Consider the following 9,933-nt stretch of genomic DNA (forward strand, 5'->3'; position numbering starts at 1 on the left):
GATTCAAAATGGTAGGAAAACATATTTTAGTCTGTAAGCACGCTCAAATGCGAGTCCGAACAGAAAAGTTGCAAAATCATCGATTATTGAGTCGGACTAGCTAAAATAATGATTTTTTGCTAGAGTAAGAATTGTTAAGATTTGATCATACCATTGGATTTGTAACAAAAAATTATAAAAAATGGATTATTTACTTATCATTTTTGGAGTCTAAAAAGTCGAATTATAGTAAAAAATGAAACGACGTCAATTTTAGGGTCCCATTGGGCCAAAAAAGTAAATTTTTGTTAGAGACATAATTTGTAGAATTTAACTACACCATTAGATCCAGTACGAAAAATTAGATAAAATAGAGCATTCATTCGTCACTTTTGGAGTCCTGACGGTCAAGTTATCATCGAACGAAACAATAGGTAAAATACCGATTTCATCCCAAAACTTTATATAAATAAATTTAAAAAAAATTTCACTATCCATCATCATTTAAAACTATCAAAAAATCAGCCAACGTTTTTTATTATAAAAATTTAACTTTTTTCCTCGACTTTCCAGCTCATATTCGCCGCGAACGGTACGTTTTTGACCTCTGATGCAGAAAGAAAAAAGGTCCGTAGCCTCGACATCTATAAAAACCACCCAACTTCTTCTCGTTTCCTCTTCTCTTTCGTCTCATATAATAAAAATTTAGCCATATATATATACAGGGGTTTCGTAACTTCGATCTCAGATTTCATCTATTTTGGGGTTGAACTATCCTCCGTCGCAGAAGGGAGAAATGACGACGGCATCGAGATCTTCGAAATCACCAGACAATATTCAAAAATCAATCGTCTCAAAATTTGATCGATCTCAATTTTCGTGCCGATCGTCTCGATTTTCATGCACATGCTTTGATCATCTCTCACAAAGATAATAAGGAACTCTCAATTTCTTTTAGTAATCGTAGATTGTGAAAACTGCATTTAGGATTTTATTAAAAATTTATAATGTATTTCCAAAAATATAGAATTCAATTGGTTATTTCAAATTCATGCAAAAACTTGCATATGTGATATGTTTAATTGTATTTTATAACAAATTATACGTGGGTAGGATATTTCATTAGGTTATTTCCGTCAGTTAGGTCTTATGCACCGTTCGCACCCCATTTTGATCTAAATTTTGTATTTTTTCAATGTTATTGAAAAAATAAATTTCATAATTGAAAAAAAAATGATTTAATATTCAATGAACTCATATTGAGTTGATGAATATCAGAAAGTGAATATCTTGTTCGATCGATTGAATACTGTCAAAATTGAAAAAAAAATGAAAAAAGGGTATGAAACAGTAAAATGTAAGAATCACAGTCGAGGGGTGATGTCTGTATTTTACATTGTAATGCTGTATGTAAGTTGGTAAAGGGATATCCAAGGATAATGATTGGTTGCATGTTTATTTAAATTCTGTTGGTGTCGAGGCTCTAAGTTCTGTTATTTATTTTAGGCTGGGTGGCTACAGTTGCATGGTAGGAAACTGGATATCTATTCTCAACCTTGTATTGTTAATTTCTTTTTTGTTTTCAAATGAAAATAATATATCTATATATATATATATATATGTAGCTATTTTGTGAGCTATTAAAGAGTCTGTGAATGCTTGAAGGGATAGTGCGTCATATAATCCGGAGTGGTGTACTATCTTAGGATGTACGGTAGGGACCACAAAGCTCATACGTGGTATGGGACGCGTATGAGAGTGGAGGTACAACTGGAATTTGGATTTATTCCTCTCTATCTTTACCAGTGAACTTGTAATGTAAATGTGGTCGTATACGAATGATTTGTATATTTGAGAATCATATGCACACCTGATAGGCATAGACGAAGGTGATTAGTCAGTGATTACTAACAATTTATAGTAGTCGAGCATTCTGACACATCGAAAAGAGATCCATTACTTACGGTCACGTCAAACGATCAGCCTGATCTGGATAAATGGTCCCACAAGTGTGGTAAACAGTGACCAGCCACAAAATCAGGAATTAATTCTTTATTATGAAACATTATGTCCTGACTAGGAACGATCCAGTCGTGAATCCCAACTCTTTAATTTTACTATTCCACCATTGTGTATTATGTATCTAGTGCTTTATTTTGAAATATAAAATGAAATGCATATTTAATATTTCCATTTGGTCAAATAAATTTCTATAAAAAAAAATGCTATAGTGGATACTGTTGATTGATGTAATATGAGTTTTAAAATGTTTAGTTACACATCCTTGGCTATATGTACCAGTTAATCGTAGTTTCTTCTATAAAATTTTGTATATTTTAAAATGATTCAGTATATATATTCATTCATGTTAGGAAAGGTTATTAGCATAAATTGTTTGCTTTCCTACTAAGTAACCCTTGTTACTCACCATTTCTTTCTCTATTTTTTTAATTTCAAATTTAAAGCTTGGGGAGACAGGTATAGAGCACGAGTGAAGATCATCTGGTGGGTCAGATAGACAATCAGAGTTCGTTACTTGATAAGTATTGAGACTAGTAGTATCGATTTGTCTAGGAGTATTATAGATGTTGTATTAAGCGGTAAGACTTTTGCTAGATTGAGGAATGTTTGTATAATTCTATATTTTGGTTATCCTTCCGCACTCTGATCTATTGTATGTTATTAGATGTATATAGGCTTCCGCTTGTATTATATTTTGTATTTATATATGTCGGATAATGTATGTCATTTATCAGGTGCAGGTTGAACGCCTTGGAAAACTAGCATAAACAGAGGAGACCATGCCGAAATTTCGAGGTGCCATCTAGTATCTCGAGATCTGACATGGGACTTTGTGTTAGTGTTTGGTGGGGCGCCACAACTTAGATCATTAAGAATGAGTATGGATGATTCCTTTTTAGTACAATTTATCCTCAACTCTTACTAGCTCAATTTGGTTCCTTTAAGATCTAGTACAACATTAATAAGTATAAGTTGAGTGTGAACGAACTGACTAATATGTGTATTCAAGAGAAGACGAGATTGAGCAGGAAAGAAATGAGAAATGTCAAAGAAATGGAAGAAGAACTAATCTTAAAATGCAAATCAAGTAGAAAGGAAAAAAGCAACAATGGTGTCAAGTGCTACTTTTGTGGCAAAACATGACACATAAAGAAGGACTGTGTAAAATGTAGGAGTTGGTTTAAAAAGAAACATATGTTTTTTTTTTCTTTTGTATGTTATGAATCAAACTTCATTGAAGTACCTTTTAATACCTAGTGAATTGATTTTGGAGTCAAAATCATATTACGAATTCGATGCATGTATTCCTTCTAAGCAGGAAGTCAATACAAAGTGAAAGGTTTATCTTCATGGGAAATCATCTCAGTCGCAAGTGCTAGTTGTAGGAGCCTAGCACTTGGTATTGGAGATTGGTTTTCATATGGATCTGAAAAATAATTTTTATGTTCCTACCATATCTTGAAATTTAATTTAGTTATCTAGACTAGATAGTTTAGGATATTCAATTTCTTTTAAATATGGAGTGTTAAATTATATTTTAGATTTAGTTTTAGTTGGATCTGGGATTTTAATTGATGGTTTATATAAATTAATTTAAATTTTAATTATGCATAGTCTTTAATTTTCTTACATTCGAATAATGGTTTGAAACGTGGCTTGATAAATGAAAATTCTTTCATCTTGGGGCATAAACGTCTAGGACACATATCTAGGGTTAGGATAGAGAAATTAGTGAAAGACAAAGTTTTGGACAATTTAAATTTCACAGATTTCTCAATATGTATAGATTGCATTAAAGGAAAGTAAATCAGACATACTAATAAATGAGTCATAAAAAGTATAAAACTTCTTGAGATCATACACATTAACATTTATGGACCCTTTTCTACTACATGTTTAAGTGGAAAAAGATACTTCATCACCTTTATAGATGATCTTTATAGTTTTAATTATGTTTATTTGATTTATGAAAAATCTCAGTCTGTAGATATCTTCTTGATATTTCTAACTGAGATAGAACGACAGTTAGATAAGAAGGTTAAAATAGTCAAATTAGATAAAAGTGGTGAATACTATGGTAGATTTAATAAATCAGGTCAGAACCATGACCATTTTGACAAATTCTTAGAAAAGTTAGGTATTTATGCACAGTATGCAATGTTTGAGACAATTCAGCAGAATGGTATAGTTTAAAGGCACAATCATACATATATAGATATGGTTAGGAGTATATTGAGTTATTCAGCAGTTCCAGAATTCTTGTGGGGAAAAACATTAAACAGAGTTCCTAGTAAAATAGTTCCTAAAACTTTTTTCGAGTTATGGATTGGTAGGAAACCTAGTTTGAAATAATTACATGTTTGGGGTTGCCCAACAGAAGTAGGGATTTAAAATCCATAGGAAAGAAAATTGGATCTCAAGACCATTTCTAAATGGTTCACTATGATGCATGAATATTCTAAAGTTTTTATTTGTTACTAAATATGTTTCCAAAGCTTAGATGAGATATTTCATACAAATAAATTCTAGAAATCATGTTACGCTAGGAAAGTATGACTCAAAACATAGAAATCATCATTTTGCAATTAAAAGAAGTTTCATGAAAAAAATCACTAAAAATTAATCAAATTATCAAAATACCCCTAATACCAAAACATCATTAGAGGATACATTACGCTTAGGAAAACCCTTTTGAACACATAAAATAATAAAATAAAATCAAATAAATTGCTTCACCAATTTTCATAAAATTTGACAAAATTATGAAAATACCTCTCTTAGGGTTCATGATAATTCAATGCCAAAAATTCACAAGTGACACAAACAAATACTCTCATTGAATTTTTTACAAAAAATTGATTCCAAAACATCGAAAAAAACCCATTTCAAGGCAAAAGTCCTCTTTGAGGATAAAACAATAATTTTCCAATCCTAAAATTTAAAATTCTAAAACTAATAGTTAAAATATTAATTAACGTAAAGTAAAATCTTAATAAATTAAATTAAAAAAAATTTAGCAAATAAATTCAATTAATCAAGTTCATTGATTAAATTTTAAGTGGTGGCCTATTTATTCAAGTGGACCCACCTGATATTTAATAAAGAATCCTTCACTGGGGGTCCTAAAGAATTCATAATAATTTAATAAAGAATCCTCTATTATAGGGGTTCTCCAAAATTTTAAAAATTGATTCTACGTAAGTCAGAAAATTCAAAATTCAAATAAAAACTAATTAAAATATTATCTAAAGTACTTAACCGATTAGTTAAAGATAGACTTTATCTCTAAGAAACCTAATCAAACCCTAATCTTATCACAAAACTCTTTAAAAAGGAGCCTTTACCACCTAATTTCGTAGGTCAAGAGAAATCTTAGAAAATTAAGGTAAAACTCTTCTAAATACTTTTTAAAACTTCAAATTTGGAGTCCCAAGTCCATACCTAACCCCCAAGCCTTAATTTTCAACCTAAAAAACATCCAAAAGTCCTAAAAACACCCCAAAAAGTTATAAAACATTCAGATTTAGAAGAAAAAAGTCATACCTTGAAGATCAAAAGTAGATTCAGTAATAGATATAAAACAAGAATATTCATACGAGAAACGCTTGTAGATACGTAATTTTCGATTACAAATACCACTTCTATGAAAGTTTGGAATCACCACCATTCATATGTGTAAAAAGGTGTGAATGGTCACCTGATATGTATTTTAGAAAAAGTGTCATTTTTAGCGTTTTGTGACTCTCGATAGATAACATACCGATCCAACTGAAGATCGGGGTAAGTGGTTCGATTAGAGAAAATGTAAGGTATTAGGCATCCCTTTCTCTCCACCAAGTGGTGGTAACCTTAAAGAACTTGATCATTTTGATTGAAAATATAAAGTAAAATAAAGTGTCACGTGTCGATAAGTTGTACCCTAAGTAGGGATTTACTTTTGGCTTGATTATAGGATCATCCCATTGAAGGAGATGATCCTTATAAGGCCTTGGGAACTATATGTGTTTTTGAAAAATATTGGCTATGGTTATGGGTCCATTCTTATGGATTTAGAAGGACCTGAATATCAGTTACCTCAAAACAATTGGAAGGATTAAATCAATTTTATTTTAAAAGTAGTTACAACCCATATATTTTCAACCGAATTGAAGTTCGATCTATCGAAGATAAGGGAGGGGGAGCATTACATCTTAAGTTGTTTTATAAAAAAATTAAAGAGGTGAGAAGATTATAAAAGAGCGATATGGAGAGGAGAGAGAAATAGGGGGATGTGTATTCCTTTGACCCATCTTGAAGCTTTAATTTTTCTTTATTTCCTTCCTTCCTTTTTCTTCTTCTTATATGTCTTCTTCTTCTTTGAGTCCTTGATGGAATATGAGAGTATTTTTTTTAGATTAGATTAAGAGAGTGAGAATTAAGTAGAAGAGAGTTGAGGAAAGATTTTTTAGTCCAAGACTTGGTACCCATTTTGGAAGGGGAGGGGGTATTTATAGGTGTTTAGATGTTATTTTAGGGGTATGTTGGGTGAAATAATGGAAGAGTAGAGAATGACATGGGATTTGAAGGTGGGGGGTGTGAAATTTAGAGTTATGTTGATGATAGTTATGTAATAAGGGAAAATAGGTAGTTTTTTTTATCCAAATGGTTTGGCTCCTACCCAATCCATTTGGGTGGAGTGTTTGGTGAGGTAAGATGATGGGTATTTGATTTCAAAGAATGGGGGGTGTAAGGGAGTGGTTTGTTGATTGAGTGTTAGGTAGGTTGAAGGAAAATGGTGTTTAGGTTAGGAGAATGGATTGTGTAAGGGGTTGGTTGATTGAATTTTAGGAGGGTTAAGGGGATGATGATATGAGTCAAAAAGAGATGGGGAGGTGAGGTAATTAGATGAGTTGATTGGAGAGAATGAGTATTTGATTAGAGATGAAGGATGTGGATTTTGTTTGTAGAGATAGATTTGTAAGTAATAATGAGGGTAAGTTAGAGAAGGGTATGGGTTAAGATGGGGGTAGATGATTTTTTAGAGATGATGATGTGGTAGGTTAGGAAAGAGTATGGGTTGAGATGATTTTTAGAGATAGGTGATGTGGGTAGATGGTTTGTTAGAGAAAGGTGATGGGGGTAGATAGTTGGATGAGGGAGGTAGGTTGGGGTGATGACATATGTCCCATTTGGTGATCAAAAGGGTGATTGGTTGATATAGATAATAGTTTGTGGGTTAGGATTATGGGTGTGGGTGTAGATTTGATATAGATAATGGTTGTGGGCTTTGGTGTGTTGAGCTTGGATTTTTAGAAGGTTGTAGGTTATTTGAGGTTAGGTAGAGTTTATCTTAGGATGAGACTTAATGGTTGGGGATTTTTAAGGTTTGGATAATATGGAATTATGTTTAAGTTAGGTTGGATAAGGTAAGAAATGATTTTTTTATGAGTTAAGGGTTTGTGGGCTTTGAGTGGGGCTTGGAGTAATTTGATTTCGAGGGTAGAGCGGTGAAAAGTAGGGGAAGTGGTGGGTATCCCAAGTATTATTCTAAATTCATTTAATTTTTTAGGAGTCTTAGGAATCCTTGGATTAATGAAAATTTCACATTTTGACGAATTGGATTTTTTAGGCCCCTTGGCAAATTTTATTAGAAATCTGTTATTTTTGGGGCCTTTTCGAGTGGGGGCCCGTTCAAATTGGGGTGTCTACAACTGCCCCTTTTTGCAGGATTTGCATGCAAAGAGCTGCAAAGAATAGATTGTTTGTACATGCTCGAAAGCTTTGTTAAGAATACGATTTCAAAACACCGAGTGGATTGAAGATATTTTTATTTATTTATGGAAAGTGACTACTCAAGCACGTGGTCTGATAGGGTTCGCCTTGGAATTCCTCAATCTCGTGGCACAGGGTTCGTTTGAGATATCAGATTCGATGATAAATTCTGGTGTTTTTTATTCTATTTTGAGAAATTGGGATTGAATGTAACTTAAAAAAAGATTTTTTTGATTTTTTAATTTTTTTCTACGAGATACGTTCAAATAATAAAAACTTTTTTAGAGGAACTAAGGTGCTTGTGATAATCCTTTAACAAGTTTACACAAAAAAATATTTCAAACTTGTCGTAATACTCTATGGTTTTAATTGTTAGAAAAATAAAAGAAAACATAATCCTCCCAAGCTTTGAGTATGACAGGGATGGAATCTGCTATAATAAGATGGTTTCCCAGGTTAGGAGTCTGACAAGGATTGAACCGATTGTGAAAAATGGAGATGAGAATTGCAATATGAGTGTGTTTCAATAAAAATGATTTAACATTTTTTGCTTTGAATGACGAACTTGTGAAATCTAAGGAAGATCAAGATTTTTTTCTTTGATTTTTCGTTGTTTTTTTTTATTTTACTTTTTGTTTTTTATTTTTTATTTTTTATTTTTTGTTTTTGATTTTGGATTTTTGTTTTTTTTTATTATAAAAAACTGAGAATATCATGCAGTTTATACTCATGTGACGATGAGCAATATGTAGTTTAGGCTCTTACTGAGGAGCAGCAGGTAGTTTAGGCTCGTACTAGGGAGTATCACACAGTTTATTCTATTGTTAAGAAACAATATGCAGTTTAGGCTCGTAGTGGGAGCATCATACAATTTACGCTCTTGTTGAGGAGAAATACACAGTTTAAGCTCTTGTTAAGGAGTACCAGGTAGTTTAGGCTCGTACTGGGGGGCATCATATAGCTTAGACTCTTGTTGATGAGAAAATGTTAAGAAAATTATTTATGCAAAATAGTTTTGATAATTATTGACCTTGGGTAATTAGATACCTTATTTTTAAGGAATAAATTGAATATTTCATCACAAGCCCAAAAATACTAGTTTGACATGATGCATGCAAAAAACTCTTTGTTGTTTTTTTTAAAATCATCTTTTAAGTATGAGCAAAATAACTAGATGAAGAATCTGGCATTGTTGAATACTGCCCAGGGTGTGTCTGTCAAATAGATAGTAGTTTTCCTCAATCTTTTTTAAGGTCATTTAGAGTCATCCCCACTATCGAATATCGACAAAATGATAGAAAATGACTATATGGTGTTTGATAATGAGATAAATGATTGTGTGATGATTAGTGATTAGTGGTAGACTTTAGAATTTGTTCGAGATATTGATAGATCGATAATTACTCGGACTTTAAACATTTTCGAGGTAGAAATGATTAGTGGATAAAGATGATATATATATATTTTTTTTCTCATTTATGCCCTTAGTACCAGTTATGATTTTCACCAAGTCCGGCTCCATAATTTTTGCGCATCGATGCCCTTTCAGGTTTTCATCGTGCCTATAATATTTGATCTTCCCATGATTTGATTTTTTTTCAACGCCTTTATAGGTTTTCACTATGTCCTTTTAAGTCACGATACACTTCTTGTAAACTTCTCTTAGATAGTTATTCCTTCATCATCAACGAACATTCGTGGTAGAAATATTCTTTTCAAATCATTTCTCGATTAGAGATGACTTGATTTTAGGATGTAATGTGGATAGGGTTGAGGTTCGCAAAGAAATGGTATAGGCTTGAATATGAAATTTGATATAATGGATAGGTTGAATTGGAGGTTTTCCTTTTATTTTTTTTTTTATTTGTGAAAATGAAATTATATCTCATTTTGCATTAGCCAGAAAGAACTCATTTACGCACATTTGAGAACATCAAGTGGGATGGTAGATTTAGAAGATACTGCCCAAGCATGGGCTCTGAAAGGGTTTAGTCTTATTGAATTCATTGATTTCGTGGCACGGGGCTCATTTGAAATCTTAGATTTGACGAAATTGGATGATTGATGAAAAATGGCTACCCAAGAACGGGGTCTGACAGGGTTTGCCTTATTAATTCCTCGATTTCGTGGTGTGTAACTTGTTTGAAATCTTGGGATTGATGGATTTTAGGATGATTGATG

The sequence above is a fragment of the Akebia trifoliata genome, chromosome 10, assembly GCF_017979445.1.
Source record: "Akebia trifoliata isolate Shusen 1 chromosome 10, ASM1797944v1, whole genome shotgun sequence".
In the NCBI taxonomy this organism is placed as follows: Eukaryota; Viridiplantae; Streptophyta; class Magnoliopsida; order Ranunculales; family Lardizabalaceae; genus Akebia; species Akebia trifoliata.